This window comes from Periplaneta americana, chromosome 3 (genome assembly GCF_040183065.1).
Source record: "Periplaneta americana isolate PAMFEO1 chromosome 3, P.americana_PAMFEO1_priV1, whole genome shotgun sequence".
Lineage (NCBI taxonomy): Eukaryota > Metazoa > Arthropoda > Insecta > Blattodea > Blattidae > Periplaneta > Periplaneta americana.
This window is the reverse complement of record NC_091119.1, coordinates 33,065,392-33,089,389: the sequence shown is the minus strand read 5'-3', so window position 1 is coordinate 33,089,389 and position 23,998 is coordinate 33,065,392. Positions and strand designations below refer to the sequence as shown.

General features: G+C 36.9%; 1 protein-coding gene and 1 non-coding gene across 5 annotated transcripts in view; one reads left to right on the top strand and one right to left on the bottom strand.

Moving 5' to 3' along the window:
- Window positions 1-23,998, top strand: part of cact (NF-kappa-B inhibitor cactus) — a 249,974-nt gene that overhangs the window by 100,919 nt on the left and 125,057 nt on the right. The window lies entirely within an intron of this gene.
- Window positions 4,431-4,502, bottom strand: TRNAY-AUA (transfer RNA tyrosine (anticodon AUA)). Its single transcript has one exon. It is a non-coding gene; the product is annotated as a tRNA-Tyr (tRNA).

Below are 23,998 nucleotides of genomic sequence, written 5' to 3'. Positions count from 1 at the left end.
GTCTAGTATATACAGTCGCGAAGCTCAATACGTAGTAAATATGCATCCATAGATAATTGCTCACCACTAGGATCGCTAATATCGCCTCATTACAGACAATGTGAAATAGTACCGGCAGAGTCTATTGTTTCTAGCACCCTCACAATTCAAGCTCCGTGAATGTATATACTAGACCTGCACAAACAGCGCTCAACGAGCGCGCGCGCCCCTTCGGAGCAGGAGAGCGGTCTTTACCGCTTGCCGAAACGGAGAGGAAGTTACGTCAGAATGACATAGACTTGCTATAGGTAGAGGAGAGGGAAACGACCAATCAGCTGTCTAGTGGAGTGCAGTGTGTAGCCCTATTCTCAGTAACTGTTTCACGTTGCTTACCTACTGCTACAGTACAGTATGGAGGAGTCTAAAAGACGGAACGTAACATTTAACATTTAACGATTTATAGCTCGAACTTATTGATCTTCAATGTGACCTAAGGGCTAAAGATCGTTTGAATAATACTACTAGCCTGGTTGAGTTTCACAAGACTAAACATTAGCAATAATATCCACGACTACACAGGCTGGCTGTGAAAATGATTGCTATGTTTGGCTCAATATTTATGTTTGTGAGCAACTGTTTCCTATAATCGACTTTAATAAAGGCAGACATCGAGCATCTGTAATGATGTTTCATTATGATCACTAGGCTACTGTTCCTTTCAGCTGCCAACAGCATAAAACCTCGTTTTGATATACTGATAAATAAAAATATAACAAAATGATATTGTACATTTAAGTAGCTATAGAATTTCTATTATTTCTGTAAAATAAATATTTCTTTATTAATTAATAATAGTCCAAGATAGTTTTGCAAACACTGAACAGGAATTCATTTCATAAGCACTCGTAATAGTACTTCCTTTTGTGTACATTTTGTACAAGATCCACCCCTTCTTCCAGTCCACCCTTATACAGAGCGCAGCTAATATCTGCATTCCGCTCATGAGCTGTGAGCCGGCTCGGAGAGCGCAAACCTTGTGCAGCCCTGTACTAGACTGTGATTATAATATGTACGTTTCGTAATTACTTTCATCAGATTAGTAAGTTTACAGTGCCGGGAGTGAAGAATCTCAAAATGGAACGCTGGATATAATTTCACAATCAATATACAGAATGTGATATAAGTCAGTTAACCGAAAATACTTAGTGTAATATTAATATATTGTTAATATACAAAAACATTTGTTCTACAGAAATTGTTCAAAGTGGCCTCCATCGTATTTAAACATTGAAGACATCGTTCAAACAAGATTTACATATCTTGTTACACAAGCCCCAATTTTACCAATGTTTTCAAACTTGTGTTCAATCAAATCCCTTAAATGCTGTAGGTTTAATGGCTTTGTAGCCTAAACATTGTCCACATTGAAAAAATCACATGACGTGAGGTCCGGTGATCTTGGCGGCCAATCAATTTTCCTTCGCCTTCCTATCCATTCTTCAAAATGTTAATTAAAAAGTCACGTGTAATTCATAGTGAGGTGCGGTACCATCGTGCTTGTCACATAAGGCTGTTTCGTACTGCTTATAATACAGGGTTGTTGTCTAATTGTATCATAACTTCTTCTCTCAACATTCGAAGGTCACGGTCCAATAGATAAAATAAGGATCTATCATTCCTCCGCTGCATAATACAATCTGATCCGTTTCGGTATGGATAATATTAATTAATTATTATAAAGCTATTAAGATAGTAGGTAACATTTTTTGCTGGTTACATTATGATGGGAGTTTCCATATATGACAATCAACAATGCATAATTTGAAAGGACAAATGAAACTCGTACATGATTAAAATGGCTACTACAAATCAACAGCGGGCACAATGTGTTCTTTGATATGCTAAATTTGAGAGTGTTAAAAGAGTTCAAAGGGAATTTCGACGTGAGTATGGTGTGCGTAATGTACCTAAATACATAATGTTGTGGTATCGAACATTTGTAGAAACAGGTTCTGTGTTAAAAAAAAAACATGCAGGAGGTCGCAGGCGAAACCCAGTACGAGAAGCAGCTATCTCTTGGCTTGGTCCCCAAACTCCCCCCTCCTGACTTCTTCGTGTAGGGCTTTGTTAAAGACATTGTCTATTCACAAAAACCCAGGAACATTGATGACGTAAGAGTAAAAATTACTCAAGCTTTTCAATAAATCACCCCTCTTATGTTACAATGGACATGGGCTGAATTGCATCACCGTTCTGAGTTGTGCAGGGTGCGCAATGGGGGTCATGTTGAGCTCTGAGGAATCTCCCATCTTTCAGTGTTGTATGCGCAAAGTTTCAACAAGTAAAGTTCAGTAGTAAAATTTTTACGGTGTTTTTATTTTATCCATACCCAAACGCATCACCCTGTATACTACAAATTGAGCCGGAAGCGGAAACGAGCTTGTCATTTGTTACTAACAAGTCAGTCCTGCCATATAGTAAACAAATTTCGAAGCGTATAGATTGTACCATTAATTAATTAGCTTAACTGCGACCATCGACAGTAATGTCAAGCGATTGACTTATGCCGCGCTCTGTGTGTATGTTAAAAATGTTATGTTTTATTTAACGACGCTCGCAACTGCAGAGGTTATATCAGCGTCGCCGGATGTGTCGGAATTTTGTCCCGCAGGAGTTCTTTTACATTCCAGTAAATCTACTGACATGAGCCTGTCGCATTTAAGCACACTTAAATGCCATCGACCTGGCCCGGGATCGAACCCGTAACCCGGCATAGAAGGCCAGCGCCATACCAACTCGCCAACCAGGTCGACTCTGTGTATGTATATATATATATATATATATATATATATATATATATATATATAAAGTAAATCTATGGCGCTACAGCCCATGAAGGGTCAAGACCGACCAGCCGACTGCTGCCTCACATCCACATGCCAAAGTAGAGGTCCACGATCATCCAACCAGAATCGAGGTATCGTGTGGTTAGCACCCACTTTTTTCACAAGATGAAATAGACATATTAGATCGTGGATATAAATATAATTACCCACAAATAAACTTATATAAAGTAATATAAAACATACCATAAAAAATAAATTAGGCTGGAAATTAAATTTATATGTGATTAAATCTAATTCTTTCCTTAAAACGCCGTAACTTTTTTTTTTCTTTTGAGATTTGGAGGTTATATTTTTTCATTATTTTAGACAAGATATATATTTTTATTTTTTATTGGGTTATTTTACGACGCTGTATCAACATCTAGGTTATTTAGCGTCTGAATGAAATGAAGGTGATAATGCCGGTGAAATGAGTCCGGGGTCCAGCACCGAAAGTTACCCAGCATTTGCTCGTATTGGGTTGAGGGAAAACCCCGGAAAAAACCTCAATCAGGTAACTTGCCCCGACCGGGATTCGAACCCGGGCCACCTGGTTTCGAGGCCAGACGCGCTGACCGTTACTCCACAGGTGTGGACAAAGATATATATCGCCGTACCATTTAATGTTGTAGTTAGGATTTCTTTCAGTTCATCCTACTGCCAGCTATCAAGAAGCTTCAGTTTTCGACTACCAAATTGAAATACTCGTTAAGTTCTAATGACTTTATACCAGTAAATGTGCAAGGACAAACAGACATCACCTGACGTGAGCTTGCTTCAGACTTGATTGCCCGTCAGAGTCTCGAAGCAGAACGTTTTAGTATTGTATTGCTCTCTGCATGCTCCCGTGAAAAGGAAACGTCCATTTTAAAGCCTTCTTTCCACATCTGCTCGGTCTTTCCAGAGGGCGTTTTTCCCAAGAGATTTCTGCGAAAAACCCTGTGTGCAGCTTGTTTTCTCCTCGATACAGCGAGCCCCACCCACCTCATTTTCCGTATAACAATGTTTTATTCGTTCTTCAGCTTTCAGCTTTCTCTGATAAAGCACGCCTTTCAACTTACAAACCCTGTCTCTCCCACGTTGCTTCTCTCTGTGTTTTCCTGAGTATGACATGTTCTGTAACGTGTGCCTGTTTAGTTTCTCTTTTAAGCACACTGTTAGGCTACTTTCTCATTAAACGAATCATAAAGAAAAAGAATATGTGACACTGCAAAGAATGTACTTTTATTTCGAGATCTTGATGAAGACACACGCTTTCAGCACCGAAAAATTAATTTTTGGTGTGCCATTTTCTATTTATTTATTTATTTATTTATTTATTTATTTACTTATTTATTTATTATTTTGCTAATAATTGTAACATAAAATATAAAATATACAGAGAAACTTTAGCTCGCCCCTGAAACAGTAGAACTCGTGCTCAGGGGCAGATTCCTGAATTGAAATTAATAATTATTATACAATACAATTATATATTATTTTAATGTACCGAAGTACATATGATATTTCCATGCAGATATTCTGCGTCATCATACGATGAAAGAGTAATGGAACGGAGAAAATTCTCTCCGGCGCCGGGACTTGAACCCGGGTTTTCAGCTCTATGTGCTGATGCTTTATCCACTAAGCCACACCGGATACAACCCCGGCGTCGGACAGAATTGTCTCTGATTGAGTTCCAACTCTTGGGTTCCCTCTAGTGGCCGCCCTCTGCACTATGTCATAGATGTCTATGAACATAGGACCGAAGTCCACACACATGTGCTGAGGTGCACTCGTTATGAGTGACTAGTTGGCCGGGATCCGACGGAATATGCACCTCAGCACATGTGTGTGGACTTCGTTCCTATGTTCATAGACATCTATGACGTAGTGCAGAGGGCGGCCACTAGATGGAACCCAAGAGTTGGAACTCAATCAGAGACAATTCTGTCCGACGCCGGGGTTGTATCCGGTGTGGCTTAGTGGATAAAGCATCAGCACGTAGAGCTGAAAACCCGGGTTCAAGTCCCGGCGCCGGAGAGAATTTTTCTCCGTTCCATTACTCTTTCATAATACAATTATAATTAATAATTATACAATACAATTTGCAATTATAATATATAAATTTAAATTTACAATTTTTCAATTTTTATAAAATCCATACATAACTTTTTAAATTTAGTACTAGAACTATTCGAATTGACAAGATTGGGATATTTAAATATAAATTTGTTATATGTTCTTTGGCCTAAATTACTACTATGATTAAATATTGTAACAGTGTTGCATTTTGGTTCAAACAATCTTAAAGAATTCATACCTTTTGTTTCATAACTATGAGAATACAATTAAAAATTATTTAGATTTTTATGTATGAATTTTATTAATACAATATAATAAATTTGTCTTATGTAAAGTATATTAAAGTCTAGAAACAAATTTTGAGATGGAAAATCAATAGGTTTATGAAGACATATTTTAATTATTTTCTTTTGTAATAAATAAAGTGGATTAAAATTGGATTTAAATGAGCTACCCCATCCTATAATTCCATACATAATTACCGAATGAAATAAAGTTAAATATAATTTGTATAGGTATAGCGATTTCTTCTAAATCAGTGGTGGGCAAAATGAATGCAACCCACAAGACAAGATTTAAATGGCAACTACATACTGTGGGACGGGTTGCACTCTACAGTGCAGTGACGGATTTACAGACAGTTGCGCCACTACACTCCTATCTACTATATGTAATTAGAAGAGTACTCCATTCATGTGATATTTAATTAATCATTTTTCAAAGCAATTTCTTCGAAATTGGGATTTATATCTGTGCATGCTATTATCAGTTGCGCAAGGAGATGAGCATCGCTTAAGCGGGATCTGTGGCTGGACTTTATAAATTTCATTTTAGAAAACAGCTGTTCGCATTGGTAGGTTGATGAATACATACCGTCATTTCCCATAACTATGGTCCTGGAACACAACTATGGTCCGCGATACAACCATTCAAAGATCATTGTAGAAGTAACATAGACCGTTCGTAGATAGCTGCAGTGACTTGAATTCAAACTACAGTACAGCAAGAATATAGATAAACGAGGTACTACGTCATGGAGTACAAAATTTGAATAGTTGTATCGTGGACTGTAGTTATGTTCCGGGAGCATAGTTATGGGAAATGACGGTACTCATTATTTTTAAGCGAAACTGTCTAAGCAGTGGATATGTAGTACCGGACTCTTTTAAAAAAATTTAACCCCCAGCAGACCTTCACATCCTTTGAAACTCACTGAATCTGTGTTCTTTGAACTCGTATATCAGGTGATCTATTTTAAGAATATACATATTTAAGTTCGCGTCCTGAATATTTGTAACTGATCCTATACATGAGAAATGAAAGAACCGTCTTTCTTGTAAGTATGATATCCTCTCGATTCATATGATTCTGCGAAAGACATTGTATCACTAATGAAGCTCCGAAGTACAGCAATCCAGTATAATCCGCCACGTACACGCGCAATATTTTCATGGAGTGGGGGAAGGGGAAGGTAGGGGGTACGTTTGATGCTTTGCTGAGGTCTGACATCACTGCGGCAATGCTCGCCATTGTTCTAAATCAATACACGAATTTTGTTCATATTCAGTGTCTCTCCGTCATTTCATCTCATCTCGTTATAAACGACTAATACGTAGGGATTAAAATTTTATCCGGACTTTATTTATGAACATAACAGAAAAATAAAAAGTTTGATTAATTTTCAAAATAGTCTTCGAGCTACTCAATAATACTATCTGCCAGCAAGGATGGAGCTTCTTTAAAGAACATCCTTGTTTGTGGTGGAGCTATTTCCGCTCTTTCAACATAAAGAGCATTCTTTACAAGTGTTTTTCTTTAGAGATCCTAACAAGTGCACGGGGATAATTCTAAGTTACTTGGAGGATGTGGCAGCACTTCCCAGCCAAGTTCAGGAAGGATAGCTTGTGTGACTAGTTTGAGCAATTAAAACGGGCGTTGTCGTGAAGTGGCATGATGTCTTTAGACAATTTTCCACATCTCCTGAACCTTACGGTCTTCTTCAATTTGCTTTTTAAACACCACTTTAATATGCCGCAAGCCATCAGCGTGGCTCAGTCGGTTAAGGCGCTTGCCTCTCGGGCGCGGGTTCAATTCCCGCTTGAGCTGATTACCTGGTTGGGTTTTATTCGAGGTTTTCCCCAACCGTAAAGTGAATGCCGGATAATCTATGGCGAATCCTCGGCCTCATCTCGCCAAATACCATCTCGCTATCACCAATCTCATCTACGCTAAATAACCTCGTAGTTGATACAGCGTCGTTAAATAACCAACTTAAAAAAATATGCTGTATTTATTATTTGCTGATCCAAGATAAATCGATTAATGTCGGCCCTTCCACCGTTGTCATTACATTATTTCTCACTTTAACCATAACTGTTTTTGATGGCGGCGAATCTCAATATTTCCATTCTTGCTAGCAACCTTGATTTCAGAGCGTATTATCATGCCAAAGTATCATCGGTTGTCATAGGATATGTTGGGAACAAAGGTCGTCTCGTTTTGCTTTGTTTTCTGTTCAGTCAGATTTCTGGGCATGCATGTTTCGCATACTTTAAAAACTTTAAATATTGGTGAATTAATTTACACACATAGTTATTCTTTGGTAAGTTCCCCCGAATTAGGTAGTTTTCCAACGCGTTGAATCTTGTATTCTTTGGACAGAAATCGCAGAACTGCAGCATGTGGCATATTAAAAATTATAGTGCGTCTCCATTTTAAATTATTTGCGCCATTTTAAAACTACCGAACTAGATAAAACATTTTCCTACAAACTGTGCTAGAAGCCTTTAATCAATTTCAGCATTAACCCATCCGCTCTCACAAACTTAATGATATTTCGCTGTGCAACAGCATTCGAAAGAGATATTTTCCATGCTTGTTTTCTCTCTCTAATTATTTACAGAAACGAAAGATAGGTAATGAAAAACTAAAGGCCCATTCACAATGACAATTAAACATAACCGTAACATAAACACAGAAGTTTGCGCCCAGGCTACCAAATGGGATCATTCACAATGATTAACATAAGCATTGACATAAACATTACCGTAAGACGTTAACATGAAAGTTTGCAAACTCCAAACTTTCATGCTTATGCTTACGTGATTTGCAAACAGAACACAATCGTGGAGCGCTGAAGTATACGACAGAATATGAGGAAATGGCGTCGTTGTTATGTTTCCATGGTTACCAAGTATGTTTGCTGTTATGTGTATGTTCCCATCGTGAATGATGGTATGACTTCTTGATTTTACCGTAACATTTATATTCTTAAGTTAACGCTTACGTTATGTTTAATTTTCATTGTGAATGAGCCTTATAAGCTTGTACTGAGTAAACATAACGTGCATCCGTTGCTGCTGACGAGTATGCTTTCTCCCTTTCTCTTCTGTACGACGGTGCATATTCCGATCACTCCTTATCCGTTACCCATTTCAGCGAGACCACTGTTCTAATGTATAAAAGTAAGTCTTCAAACAAGGTTCTTTAATTTTTTCAAATTCATACTTTTTTGTCTGTCCGGATTAAGCGAAGTCCGGTTTATCGGGGTTCGGATTAACAAGGTTTTACTGTACACTCTTGAAGTACACGCCGTTGTTTGTTAATGCAACATTCGAACTAAGTTTTCACGTCATTGTAGTTAGTAAGGCCAGTTAATTGTTCATATTTGTGTAGCTGCTATGCAGATCCGTGTGCACAATTAAGGCTCATTCACAATGAAAATTAAACATAACGTAAGCGTTAACTTAAGAATATAAACGTTACGGTAAAATCAAGATCATTCACGATGGGAACATAAACATAACAGCAAACATACTTGGTAACCATGGAAACATAACAACGACGCCATTTCCTCATATTCTGCCGTATGCTTCAGCGCTCCACGATTGTGTTGTGTTTGCAAATCACGTAAGCATAAGCATGAAAGTTTGGAGTTTGCAAACTTTCATGTTAACGTCTTACGGTAATCTTTATGTCAGTGTTTATGTGAATCATTGTGAATGATCCCATTTGGTAGCCTGGGCGCAACGTCTGTGTTTATGTTACGGTTATGTTTAATTTTCATTGTGAATGGGCCTTTACAGGAGAGGTTTCGACTTGTATTCAGTAGTAGTTTCCTTGTAAAGTGGCGATATTCGGTCCGCGATCAGCACTGTTTACCAATTCCTGCCATAATACTTGGAGAGACTGCATGACTACGGTTAGATTTGAACTTACAAAGAACTATGTTTTTATAGTGTAAAGAACACAATGAAAATCCATCCATCGTGTTTCACAATGAGTCTCCTTACGGGAAGGAATTGCATTACCCAGAAGTATGGACAGGATAGGATAAAATGAAAGGCACTAACCGCAACATCCTTTCTAGCAATTAATTAATGTTCATTACCTTCCGCGTACAGATGAGGGAGTTCAATTCGATGTAAATGTTACATTGTGCACTGTGTTGTTTCGTTCAAACTTTCTGCATTTTAACGTACCATAAAGCATAAATTAGCTGGGCCGGGGGGATATATGGTCTAAAGTGCTCTCCCCTTAGGCGACGCTGGGTTCGAATGTTTTCTCCTGTTTATCTCTGTGGAGGTCCCTAAGCTCTCTGTCCTCAGGCTAGGGGTGGCCTACATTTGTGTCGGTGTCTAGTGTGTGTGGTCCAAGTATCATCCTTCCCCTGGTGTGTAAGTCCTACAACAGAAGGAGGTAAAAAAAAGAAGTTAGGACAGTTGGAGAAATGAAACTTAGTTGCTCTTGCATTTCGTGTAGCTTGATTTCCTAAGTTTTTTACTTCTTGTATTATGATAGGTCTATGTCAGAATATGGGAGATTTGAACATAGGTTGTTACAATTTAGGCCTGAGATGCATCATCACTTCATCACCTTTACTTTTTAACTTTGCTCTAGAATATGCCATTAGTAAAGTCCAGGATAACAGAGAGGGTTTAGAATTGGACGGGTTACATCAGCTGCTTGTCAATGCTGATAACGTGAATATGTTAGGAGAAAATCCACAAACTAATAGAGAAACACGGGAATTTTACTTGAAGCAAGTAAAGAGATAGGTTTAGAAGTAAATCCCGAAAGGACAAAGTACTGCATATGATTATGTCTCGTGACCAGAACTTATTAGAAATGAAAATATAAAAATTGGAAATTTATCCTTTGAAGAGATGAAAAAATTCAAATATCTTGGAGCAACAGTAACAAATATAAATGACAGTTGGGAGGAAATTAAACGCAGAATAAATATAAGAAATGCCTGTTATTATTCTCTTGAGAAGCTTTTGTCAAAAAACCTAAAAGTTCGAATTTATAAAACAGTTATATTACCGGTTGTTCTGTATGGTTGTGAAACTTGGACTCTCATTTTGAGAGAGGAACAGACGTTAAGAGTGTTTGAGAATAAGGTGCTTAGGAAAATAGTTGGGGCTAAGAGAGATGAAGTTACAGGAGAATTGAGAAAGTTACACAATACAGAACTGCACGCATTGTATTGTTCACCTGGCATAATTAGGAACATTAAATCCAGACGTTTTAGATGGGCAGGGCATGCAGCAAGTATGGGCGAATTCAGAAATGCATATAGATTGTTAGTTGGAAGGCCGGAGGGAAAAAGACCTTTGTGGAGGCCAAGACGTAGATGGGAGAATAATATTAAACATGGATTTGAGGAAAGTGGGATATGATGGTAGAGACTGGATTAATCTTGCTCAGGATAGGGACCGATGGCGGGCTTATGTGAGGACGGCAATGAACCTTCGGTTCCTCTAAAAGCTATAAGTATTTTTTCTTCAGCTTTTCCGTTTTATTCGACACGTACCCTATACCAAACGTTATCAGAATGTGAAAGACATAACCCGCTGTGTACAGCACAGCCCACTGAACAAATAAATCCAATAATTTTTTTGTTGTAATCGTGACGGTTTGCTCAGAAAAATACTTATTGACAAGCCGAGCGTTACTCTGGCGCAGAGACCTCGGCTCCACAAGTAAAGAACCCTGGCCTCACACCACTTCTGCACAGATGACAGTGATTGACAGGCCAGTTAGGGGAAGCTGTTGCCAAGTTTGCTCTTGGCTGGACTCTTTAAATGTACTTTCTTTTGCAACTGGTTGGATTCTTTCAAAAATGGAAAATTCACAACACAGCATTCTCGGCGGTCTCCTGGCTGTATCTTTGTCCACAGTTTCACTAATTGGGGGAGTGTGTCAGTCAGATTTATGGTTTCCTGAACCCAACCCTGCAACGAAGGTTCTTTACTTGTGAAACTAAGAGTACGTGCTCATAACATGTGCGTCCGTTTCTTCTGGAATATTCGCCGGACTGATTACGTACTAATACCATCCCTCGAAATGTTGTCCTGGCTCCGTCTAGAAGATTGTAGAAAAATCCACTGTCTTTCCCTTCTCTTTCATATATTGCAAATCTCCACTCCTATCTCGCGTCCCGTTTTGAAAATGTATACACCCACCATAATCTAGACACACGATCACAGCAGTTCTAAATATTTTCCATTGCCTCCCACCGAACATCCTCATTCTTATCTTCTTTCACTGTGGCTGTTCCTCCACTTTGGAATTCCCTATCGAGTAATGTCAGAGACTGTCGGACATCAAACCAATTTAAGAATTGACTAAGAAAGTATTTTTGAAATGTGGGAGATTTGAATAGAACACAGGTTATTACAGTAGGCCTATCTTTTGTTTTCTTCTCCAGTTTTTCCGTTTTATTCGACACGTACCCTTACCAAACTCTACCAGAGTGTGAAAGACGTAACTCGCTGTGTACAGGGAAATCCCTCTGAATAAAGAAGTCCAATAATTTTTTTGTTGTAATCGTGACGGTTTGCTCAGAAAAATACTTATTGACAAGCGAAGCGTTACTTTGGCGCAGAGACTGCAACGTGTTCATAATACGTGCGTCCGTTTCTTCTGGAATATTCGCGGGCTGATCACGTAATACCATCCCTCGAAATGTTGTCCTGGCTCTGACTAGAAAATTATAGAAAAATCCACTGTCTTTCCCTTCTCTTTGATATATTGCATTTCTCCACTCCTATCTGTCTGGCGTCCCGTTTTCAAAATGTATATATCCACCATAATCTAAACAGACGATCACAACACTCCTCAATATTATCCATTCCTTCCCACCCTAGATCATATATACCCAGATAGGTCGACCTTATAGGCTTTGAGGTTAACAACTTTTGTCAGGTTTACTACGCTGCCATCTAGTTATTACATAAGGAGTCACGTCATAATTCCCATATAAATTGCATTAGCGATTGTACTGCCATCTCGTGTTCGTTACTGCGGACGGGTGGCGATCCTGGCGGTTCTCTTCAAAGTGCTGCGATTTTAACATAGCAATGAGTTATCTGTTTTATATATATATGATCTAGGCTCCCACCGAGCATCCTCATACTCAGCTTCTTTCACTGTGACTGTTCCTCCACATTGGAATTCCCTGTCGAATAATGTCAGGAACTGTCGGACATCAAACCAATTTAAGAATAGACTAAGGAAATATTTTTCAAATAATTCTCGTTAACAGTGATAGTTGTTTACTTTTCTCAGTTTTAATGGTTGTGTAATTTACGAGATAAATATTTAAATTACCTCATTATTATTATTATTATTATTATTATTATTATTATTATTACTGTATTATTATTAATAATACTATTATTACTATCTATTAACAGGGTTTATTATTGTTTCACTAACACTACTTATCTAACTTGCATTATTTACTTTTACTTTTGTTATTCACTGTTTCTACCCATTTTCATATTGTTGTACTGTCTATATCTATAAATATAATTTGAACTGGTAATGGAAATTACGGGAAAACGGCTGAACGCATTTGAATAAATAACCCCTCATTTTGAAGCTTGGAACCCAGAGTTTTTCAGAAAAATAGTAATTTTCAGTGAAATGTCAATTTTCCTATATCACTTTCCTATTTTCTAAAATTCATCTGTCGTCAGTTTTGAGAACTAATTGTATTTCAGAATAAAACAAAACACACACTACAATAAACAATATTACACGAAGGCCATGATCTGCAAGAATGCTGACATATTTAGAACTCAAATGAAATTGGTTATTAAAAACTTCGAAACTTACTAAGAATAATTTACAGGTCTGATTCTGTAGTGTGTAATTTTCTGAGTACAGCTGTGTATTGGCTTTTGTAGGTATTATGGGGAAGGAAACAGTAATCACCAATTAGGAACAGGATTCTTTGTTCATAAAAGAATAAAATTAGCAATAAAAAAGGTCGAATTTATTAGTGACGGTTACCGTATTTAGTACTTTAGGGTAGAGGTGCGATATCATAGTTATAAATGCTCACGCCTCTACAGAAGAGAAAGACGACCATATAACTGCATGCATTATACTCTTCACCTGACATTATTAGAAACATTAAATCCAGACGTTTGAGATGGGCAGGGCATGTAGCACGTATGGGCGAATCCAGAAATGCATTTAGAGTGTTAGTTGGGAGACCGGAGGGAAAAAGACCTTTGGAGAGGACGAGATGTAGATGGGAGGATAATATTAAAATGGATTTGAGGGAGGTGAGATACGATGATAGAGACTGGATTAATCTTGCACAGGATAGGGACCGGTGGGGGCTTATATGAGAGCGGCAATGAACCTCCGGGTTCCTTAAAAGCCATTTGTCAGTAAGTTATGGAGATTTTCCAAGAAACAGATTGAAGTAAACAAAGCATTACTATTTTTCTAAGTATTAGAGTGAATGAAAGTAAGTCAATGTTATAATCTATGTGAAAAACTACAGTATAAAATCACAATTTTTTTTTCTGCTGCAACAGACATTTTTCTTAAGAGGAATGAAGTAATCGATGTTCATAACGCGTGCGTCCGCTTCATTTGTAATGTTCGATACTATGATCATATCTCATCTTCTTTCGAGAAGTTATCATGGCTTAGGTTACATGAGAGGAGAAATCTGCACTCACTTTCTCTCTTATGTCGAATTATGCACAATTCATCCCCCAATTATTTATTCGCTCGTTTTCATACTCTCTCTCGCTATCATAATATTAATACTCGATCTCAACGCGATAACACGCTAGAAATTCCACTTCACACATCATCTCTGTATTCCTCATCTTTCACCCTTGCTACCTCTCGTCACTGGAACTCTCTGCCGCCTGAAGTCAAGGGCTGCCGAACATTGAAATCTTTCAAATCCAAGTTAGAAAATTATCTTATGACGAGTTGCCAAACTAACTAACTATTATGACAAGTGTTGTATTGCATGTTTCCACGTATTCACATTTTTTTATGTTCTAGTGATATTTAATTTATTTTATATCTTTGTTTCCATATTTTCCGATAATGTGATAAGGTGAGCTATATATAATCATAATTTTCCTTACTGTGTGTACTTAAAATATTGTATTCATTGTATGCTATGTACTACATTATTTTATTACTACTATTAGTATTATTATTACTATTCTTATTTTTTATTATTATTATTATTATTATTATTATTATTATTATTATTATTATTATTATTATTATTACTATTATCAATAAAATTGTCTTATTTTTTAATACTTTGTATGCCTCATTTATTTTGACCTGCTGTTCACATTTTATTATGCTTTTTTCTTTCTTTCTGTATGTTATATATTATGTCTGATTTCTTCTTACTTGTTGTTTACATTTTATTATTATTATCTTATTCAGTTTTGTGTGTAAAATTGTAATGTACTTTGTAAATTTGTAGTGTTTTTGTAACGCAATTTTTACTCCTGTTTGAGTGTTAGAGAAAGCCGTATGGCCTTAACTCTGCCAGGTTAAATAAATTATTATTATTATTATTATTATTATTATTATTATTATTATTATTATTATTATTATTATTATTACTATTATATTGTCAAAATCAATAAATGTTTATTACTCCGTGTATAAACAGTTTTATACATTGCGTTTTTTACATGTAAATTACACTAAAATACGTAGGCCTCCAGGTAATTTACTCGCCCAACCCTGGATGCAGGTTAGTCATATCTGGCTTTTAAAATCTGCGTAATAAAATTATATATTAAAAGAAGAACGCACTAGCCATTGAAATTCTTCATTGCTGAAGGTTCTTCTTACATTATTAACTAACACTTGATATTCACAGATTCAGATTTCCTACTTTTTTTAAGTTGGTTATTTAACGACGCTGTATCAACTACTAGGTTATTTAGCGTCGATGAGACTGGTGATAGCGAGATGATATTTGGTGAGATGAGACCGAGGATTCGCCATAGATTATCTGGCATTCATCTTACGGTTGAGGAAAACCTCGGAAAAACCCAACCAGGTAATCAGCCCAAGCAGGAATCGAACCCGCGCCCGAGCGCAACTTCAGACCGGCAGGCAAGCGCCTTAACCGACTGAGCCACGCCGGTCGCGATTTCCTACTTGTGTGGTTAATGTACTATAACAAGATTGGGACAACATGGAATGAACACAGGCCAAAGAAAACAATTACTATGGAAGGGAGATAACATTTCTGTCTCTGTTATCGAACCCGGTTCTCTGGATCTGTAATACTTGAATCACAACAGAGAATGACGTTAATTCAGATACCAAATAAATAAATTAAACGTAAAATAGGTTTATTGTCGGCGATATAAGAACACGCATTGCTCGCTGCAATATAGAACTGACCGAAAGAACAATAGTAAAACCTGTTGCCTAAAACGTTAATGGCGCTGGAAGCACGTGTTTGGACACTCACACTACTTCCAAGTGCAATATCCGGAAATACATTTTTGGAATTCCGCTGTAAGAATCCAGGGAAAACCAAAACCAGTTTAAGCTTACGGAGACCGTACCTAGGTTAAGTTGAATGTAGGTGGTGGTGCGCCCTCGAGCAGCAAGTGACAAACTAGTTTCTTGAGGAACTCGTCTGTTTATTTAGGTTATTTTGTAGATAGTAAACATTGCGCGGGGTCTATTTATTCACACAAAAATTTCCTGAAGTTAAATTTTTTCTCTCCGATATTTACAATATCTGTGTCGTACATGTGTGCTCATGTGTGGTATATCCAGTTTAGTGGATTACCCATTATAAAGTAGAATTTCCATGTTTTTATTGCTTAGTCTGCAATAAATGTACAATCATGATCCGTATATAAATATTTATTGAAGACCTACATATTCAGCTGAGTGACTGGATTTTCCGGATCCGGGCGCGGTACGTATCTATGCACTAAGGCTTATATTCTGCGTCCTAGCTGTACAGAGATTATTCCAAGGTGATCTGGGTGAAATTAGTGAATTCGATCCTGACAGGTGCGCTATCCTGCCTCAGTCCTGGCAGAGCCAGGTCCCAAGTACATGATAAATCCCAGGATCTGGAGTTTCGACCTCTTCCGAAAACTTCAGTCTATTTTTAACTATTGACGATGATAGATGAAATTAGAGTGAAGTGGAGAGTGTTGGTGGAATGGTAAAGGAAAACTGAATACTTCGAGAAAAACCCTCTGCAAAGTCTGCTTTGCCCACCATAAATTTCATCACCCGAACAGGTCGGGGATCGAACCCGAACCACCTGGATTGAAGGCCGGCGTTGTATATAGAGTATTATATTAGCAAGAACCTTATCAAAATTGTTACGACACAGAAGTATCTGGGAAATGTAAAACTTTGTATTATTTGTCTACTTCTATCCGTCGGAAAGTGTAACAGGTAGTATCTCTCTCTCGCTCTCTCTCTCTCTCTCTCTCTCTCTCTGTACTGATTTGCTTCGGGAGAAACTGAATGTGTTCTACATGGGATCTCCCACACACAGACACAATCAACAAATTATACCTGTCAAGATTAATATGATCCAATGAGTGGAGGAACATCTCTCAAGTCCATCGATAAAAATTCTTACTTTGTACCGGTATCATTTGTACTAAATATTGTGTAGTTACTCAATTTATACTAAACGACCTCGTGGGTACTTCGTTTTTATAGTAATGAACCCTATGGTTACTTAAATTTATACTAAACAGCCCTCTGGTTACTTATTTTATATTAAACAGCCTCTTGATTAGTTCGTTTTCATACTAAACAGCCTCGTGGTTACTTCGGGCCATATTCATAGACATTTCACTAGTCCGGACTACGAGCGTGCTAAACAGGATTCATATCATATCATATCGCTGACACTGGTTTATGAATACGAAAGACGTTAGTTCGCTGATCATCCACCGAAAGCCCGCGCTAAGAATGTTTATGAATACTGCCCCTAGTGTTTTATGCAAAACAGTTTCATGGTTACTTATGTTTACACTAAACAACCTCATGGCTACTTATTTCGTGCTAAACAGCCTCGTGGTTACTTATTTTATACTAAACACTCTGGTTACTTAATTTATACTAAACACCCTCTTGATTACTTTGGGCTATATTCATAGATATTCTTAGAACGGGCTTCCGGTGGATGATCAGCGAACTAACGTTTTTCATATTCATAAACCAGTGTTAGCGATATGATATGATATGATATGAATCCTGTACAAGTAATCAGTCGATAGCCGGGGCTAGTTTAGCACTCTCGTAGCGCGGGCTAGCGAAATGTCTATGCATATTTGTGTTTATACTAAACAGTTTTGTGGTTACTTATGTTTACTTATAAAGTCTCGTGGTTACTTCGTGCTTATACTAAACAGTTTTATGATTACTTATGTTTACACTAAACAACCCCGTGGCTACTTATTTTATACTAAAAAGCCTCGTGGTTACATCGTGTTTATACTAAACAGTTTTATGGCTACTTATGTTTACACTAAATAACCCCGTTGCTACTTATTTTATACTAAAAAGCCTCGTGGTTACATCGTGTTTATACTAAACAGGTTTATGGTTACTTATGTTTACACTAAACAACCTCATGGCTACTTATTTTATACTAAGAATCCTCGTGGTTACATCGTGTTTATACTAAACAGTTTTATGGTTACTTATGTTTACACTAAATAACCTCATGGCTACTTATTTTATACTAAAAAGCCTCGTGGTTACATCGTTTTTATACTAAACAATTTTATGGTTACTTATGTTTACACTAAACAACCTCATGGCTACTTATTTTATACTAAAAAGCCTCGTGGTTACATCGTGTTTATACTAAACAGTTTTATGGTTACTTATGTTTACACTAAATAACCTCATGGCTACTTATTTTATACTAAAAAGCCTCGTGGTTACATCGTGTTTATACTAAACAATTTTATGGTTACTTATGTTTACACTAATCAACCTCATGGCTACTTATTTTATACTAAAAAGCCTCGTGGTTACATCGTGTTTATACTAAACTATTTTATGGTTACTTATGTTTACACTAAACAACCTCATGGCTACTTATTTTATACTAAAAAGCCTCGTGGTTACATCGTGTTTATATTAAACAATTTTATGGTTACTTATGTTTACACTAAACAACCTCATGGCTATTTATTTTATACTAAAAAGCCTCGTGGTTACATCGTGTTTATACTAAACAGTTTTATGGCTACTTATGTTTACACTAAACAACCCCGTGGCTACTTATTTTATACTAAAAATCCTCGTGGTTACATCGTGTTTATACTAAACAGTTTTATGGTTACTTATGTTTACACTAAATAACCCCGTGGCTACTTATTTTATACTAAAAATCCTCGTGGTTACATCGTGTTTATACTAAACAGTTTTATGGTTACTTATGTTTACACTAAACAACCCCGTGGCTACTTATTTTATACTAAAAATCCTCGTGGTTACATCGTGTTTATACTAAACAGTTTTATGGTTACTTATGTTTACACTAAATAACCCCGTGGCTACTTATTTTATACTAAAAAGCCTCGTGGTATCGTGTTTATACTAAACAATTTTATGGCTACTTATGTTTACACTAAACAACCTCATGGCTACTTATTTTATACTAAGAATCCTCGTGGTTACATCGTGTTTATACTAAACAGTTTTATGGCTACTTATGTTTACACTAAATAACCCCGTGGCTACTTATTTTATACTAAAAAACCTCGTGGTTACATCGTGTTTATACTAAACAATTTTATGGTTACTTATGTTTACACTAAACAACCTCATGGCTACTTATTTTATACTAAAAATCCTCGTGGTTACATCGTGTTTACACTAAACAGTTTTATGGCTACTTATGTTTACACTAAATAACCCCGTGGCTACTTATTTTATACTAAAAAGCCTCATGGTTACATCGTGTTTATACTAAACAATTTTATGGTTACTTATGTTTACACTAATCAACCTCATGACTACTTATTTTATACTAAACAGTCTCGTGGTTACTTCGTGTTTATACTAAACAACCTACTAAGCAGTCTCCTGGTTACTTATGTTCATACTTTTTAATTGCGCTATTTTACGACGTTTCATCAACTGCTATGGTTACCTAGCGTCTGAGTGAGATGAACTAAACAGTCCCTAGGTTACTTCGTGTGTGTACTAAACAGCTTAATGGTTACTTATGTTTATACTAAATAGCCTCATGGTTACATATTTTATACTAAACAGCCTTTTGGTTACTTATTATTTAAATCTAAACAGCCTCATTGTTACTTACTTTCTACTAGACAGCGCTTTAGTTACATATGTATTTTGTACATATTTTGTACTTATGTTTATATTTTTAATTGGGTTATTTTACGACTTTTCATCAACTGATATGATTATCTAGCGTCTGAGTGACATGAACTAATAGCCTCTTGGTTATTTCATGTTAATACCAAACAACTTCAGGTCATCTTTATTATAAACATTCAGAAAAGAAAAAAAAAGTATAAGCTACTGGAACTGAAGTAGGAAAGTAGATTGTCGTGCAAGGGCCATAACAAAAACGATCTGCGAAAAAATTGTCATAACATCACAGACAACGAAGATGTCCGGCTACTGAAGTACTTGCAACATTATATTCAGATACCAAGAATTCAAGAACATTGATGATAATATATTAACATACTTGAAATCAATAGCCCACAACTTGTATTTCTAAGGCTTAATCAGTTTGTGGTTGAAAGATTAATAAAGTGGAAAAAGTGTCCTTTGCGAAAATTTTGTTTTGTGAAAGTTGTCATTGGGAACATTTTCTTTTGGAAATGTGCCCGCCAACGGTCCAGAGTTGTAGTGACCCTCTCAATAGTAAAGCAAAGCAAGCACTTCTTATAATGCCAAGTTTCTTGACCTTCCCCACTGTGAAGTATGTTCCGATTTATGTATGTACAGTCTATTTCGCAATGTCCCGACACAACATTACTCCTGATTGCACGTGTAATCTTTCTCAAGGTTGAGCTGCGTTCCTGAACGAGATTCCTCCTGACGTCACAACTGAGTCATTGTCTGACCGGCAGGAAGATGCTAAAATGTTCTGCGAATGTTCTCCCTTTCCTTCCTAGAGGCGATGAGTATGTGATGAGGCCGACATGACTGTTTTGCTAATGACACTTGCAGGCTAATAACAATCGCTTGTGGCTAGGACATTTTTATTTAACAACATACGTAGATCGTTAAAATTCTCGGGTACCAAGATGTGCTGCATTAGTTTCGTCGATTTTACTTAGGAGAAAGTTGCAACTAGTTCTGAGCTCTTCAATTTAATAGGACTATTGTACATTTTCGGGAACAAAAAGTGACCCATCCTGATAACTGTGGACTTGAAGTAGCTTACAGTTACTACGTAAACCCTAGATCATATACGTAACAGATATGTCGGGCTTATAGGCTTTAAGGTTAACAACTTTTGTCAGGTTTACTACGCTGCCATCTAGTTGTTACATAAGGAGTCACGTCATAATTCCCATTTGAATTGCATTAGCGACTGTGCTGACATCTCGTGTTCGTTTACGGCAGACGGGTGGCGATCCTGGCGGTTGTTCTCTTCAAAGTGCTGCCGATTTTAACGTAGCGAGGAGTTATCTGTTACATATATGATCTAGGGTAAAACTAATCTCGTTTAGTTTCATCATCATATTATTCCTTTAGCTAGCATGTGTAAATAAAGTTTCAACTGGAGTACAGGCGTTTGATGCAAAACATATCCTTCGAAGAAAGTGAATGGTTTAACAAACAATTTCTCACGCTTATAAGAAGAAGAAGAAGAAGAAGAAGAAGAAGCAGAAGTCGGCCTCTGTAGCGTAGTTGGTATAGCGCTGCTCGAGGTTGCGGGTTCGATCCTCGGCTCAGGTCGATGGTATTTAAGTGTGTTTAAATGCGACAGGGTCATGTCAGTAGATTTACTGGCATGTAAAAGAACTCCTGCGGGACAAAATTCCGGCAGTTGCGAGCGTCGTTAAATAAACCATAATTTAAAAACTTTTTATAAGAAGAATACAAAGGCAGTAGCTTTTGCGGTTCCGATAGCTCAGTCATTTAATACTGGAGTAAGCCTACTCCATGAGATGGTCCTGTGGTCGATACTGACGGGTTTTTTTCATGTTTCAAACTGCGATGTGATGGATACTGTAGATTTGTTTTTATATAGACATGATAATCTTCTTCTTTCTTACTCTGTTTAACCTCTTTCTTTTTACTTACACACTATTGTGGGTAGTGGAAGAAGATTCTGTGGATCGGGTCTTGACTAGGTCTCTCTACACTTTATGCCTTCTTGTTCCTATAAAAGCTGTCATTGTTAATGAGGTATTACAAATTAATTTAAAACATAAACATGTTCTGTACCATACTTGAAAATTTCATAGTATTTACTGGCATAAACAAGTAAATACTTGTATAGGTCTCTACACAGGGTGATTCACGAATAATAACCCGCGCTTTAGGAATCAGCTCTATAGGCTATTTTGAGCATAAAATATCATATGAACATGGATCCGATTATCAACCGTTATGGAGTTACAGCCGATTGAATCCTATGAAAGTGGCAGTGGTTTTGAGCAGAACTAAGAATTATTCACTTAAAATACACAGAGATATTAAATTGAAATGAAATAATAGAAATAGGTCTTAATCTTTTCAATATAGTTTGAAATAAGCGTGTTTTATTGTCTGCGTTTCTTGAATATTTAATTAAAATTAGGTTGTAGAATTTATTTTAAATTTTCCAAGATTTTATTTAACGTGAAATAAGCAGTGTTCATTCTGTGCTCTCTAACGTATATCATCTGTATTTTATTCTTACGAGTTTAAAAACGATGTACGTAGAAATGAAAGCCAAGTGAAGGGGTTGTTCAGAGCAACACAGCCTTATGTGCAACCCCTTCTGATTACACAGCGTTGCACGATCTCGTAACTCATGTAATTTTAAAATGCACATTTTTCTGGAAAACTTCAAAATACAACAAAATGGCATGACTTTATTATTGTTGCCCTTTACTAAAGAATTCATCTACCAGAATTAATGACATGACACTACTTAGGTTCACCCTGTATGCACAGACCCAGAAAAAAAATTGGGTCACCTAATTTTACTTAGTTCCAGGTACAACGCATTGTGCATGTGCGCCTAAATGTATGCTACTTGTGGACAGTCTTGCGAAGCTTGTTGCCTGCTTAGAGGAGGATTGCTACCAACTCGGCCCATTTTTTAATTCCGTAGCTATCTGTACTATATATATAATAATAATCCGTGGCGCTACAGCCCACGAAGGGCCAAGACCGACCAGCCGGCTGCTGGCCTCACGGCCACATGCCGAAGCAGAGGTGGACGATCATCCAACCAGAATGGAGGTATCGTGTGGTTAGCTCCCCAAGTGCATCGCGATGCTGGGTGGGCACCGGTCCCATACGCTGACCGAAATTTCATGAGAAAATTTCTTCCCCCATGAGGACTCGAACCAGCGCGTATTCCATAACGCGAGTCCTAGGCAGGATGCCTTAGACCACGACGCCACGGCGCGGGACGTACTAATATATATACTGGTATATATATATATATATATATATATATATATATATATATATATGTCACAGTATATGTGTATATATATATATATATATATATGAATATAAGTACCGATTAAATTTTGTCATTACTAATAATTATAGTTTACCAGTATTTTTTTTTTCAGTTGCAACCCTTACTAACATAATGAAACGTTTTGTCAACCGTATCTAGAGAAAATCAAAACTCGAGTGGGAGTTAATTGGTTATTACACGATTAGAAGAAAGTCGGTATATAAAGAGTAGAAGAAATAAAGTACTCCAATACAATAAAACATTAATTGACTTACTAAAATACTAAACTGTCCTGAAAATGTATTATTGTACCATTTCACCATTACAAATATTCCGCTAGATGTCAGTAGTGTGTTATGATGAGCTGTTACCAGTTATGCCAACTGTACAATCTTCATTAAACTCTATGGACGATTACTAGTCAAGAAGGCTTTGTTGATTCAGTTTCGTTTTTATTAAAACAGTTGCATTCCACTTCAGTTATCAATATATATTAAACAGTCTCTGATACATGACTACATAATCTCCTACAGCTGTAATATAACCTAAATAATACAAACAAGATAAATTATAGAAAAGTTTTAATTAAAGATGGTGAAATAAGCAATCATTTTTAAAGGTACAATTATTGAAAATAGGTACAATGCTGGCAAACAAACAAAGAAACAAATACTAGGAAGGTGATAAAAACAAAGAAATGCTAGGGATCAGTGGCGGCTCCTGCATATTTCTTAAGAGGAGGAATGACAAAATGACACCTTCTTGAATGAAACATGCAACAAACTAGCCTACATGCATACATGTAAGAACAGGTAGTGTTGGGGTTGGCCTTCCCTTCTGTATAGCAGTAATCTGTTCTTGTAAGCCAAGTTTCCTAAATTGTCCAAAATATAAATGTTTTTACTTCCATTCATTGTTGAATAATTGCATAAACTAACAATTACAAGGAAATTCACAACCTCGCAGCATTTTTCGCGCACACTACAGCATCACACGTGTTGGAAGAGATCAGTTACTAACACGTAACTGGAACCTTTTTACAGAAATCGGAATGGGAAATAATCTGTTAGGAAAGCGAGAACAGTGCACCCAGTCACGTGGTCTG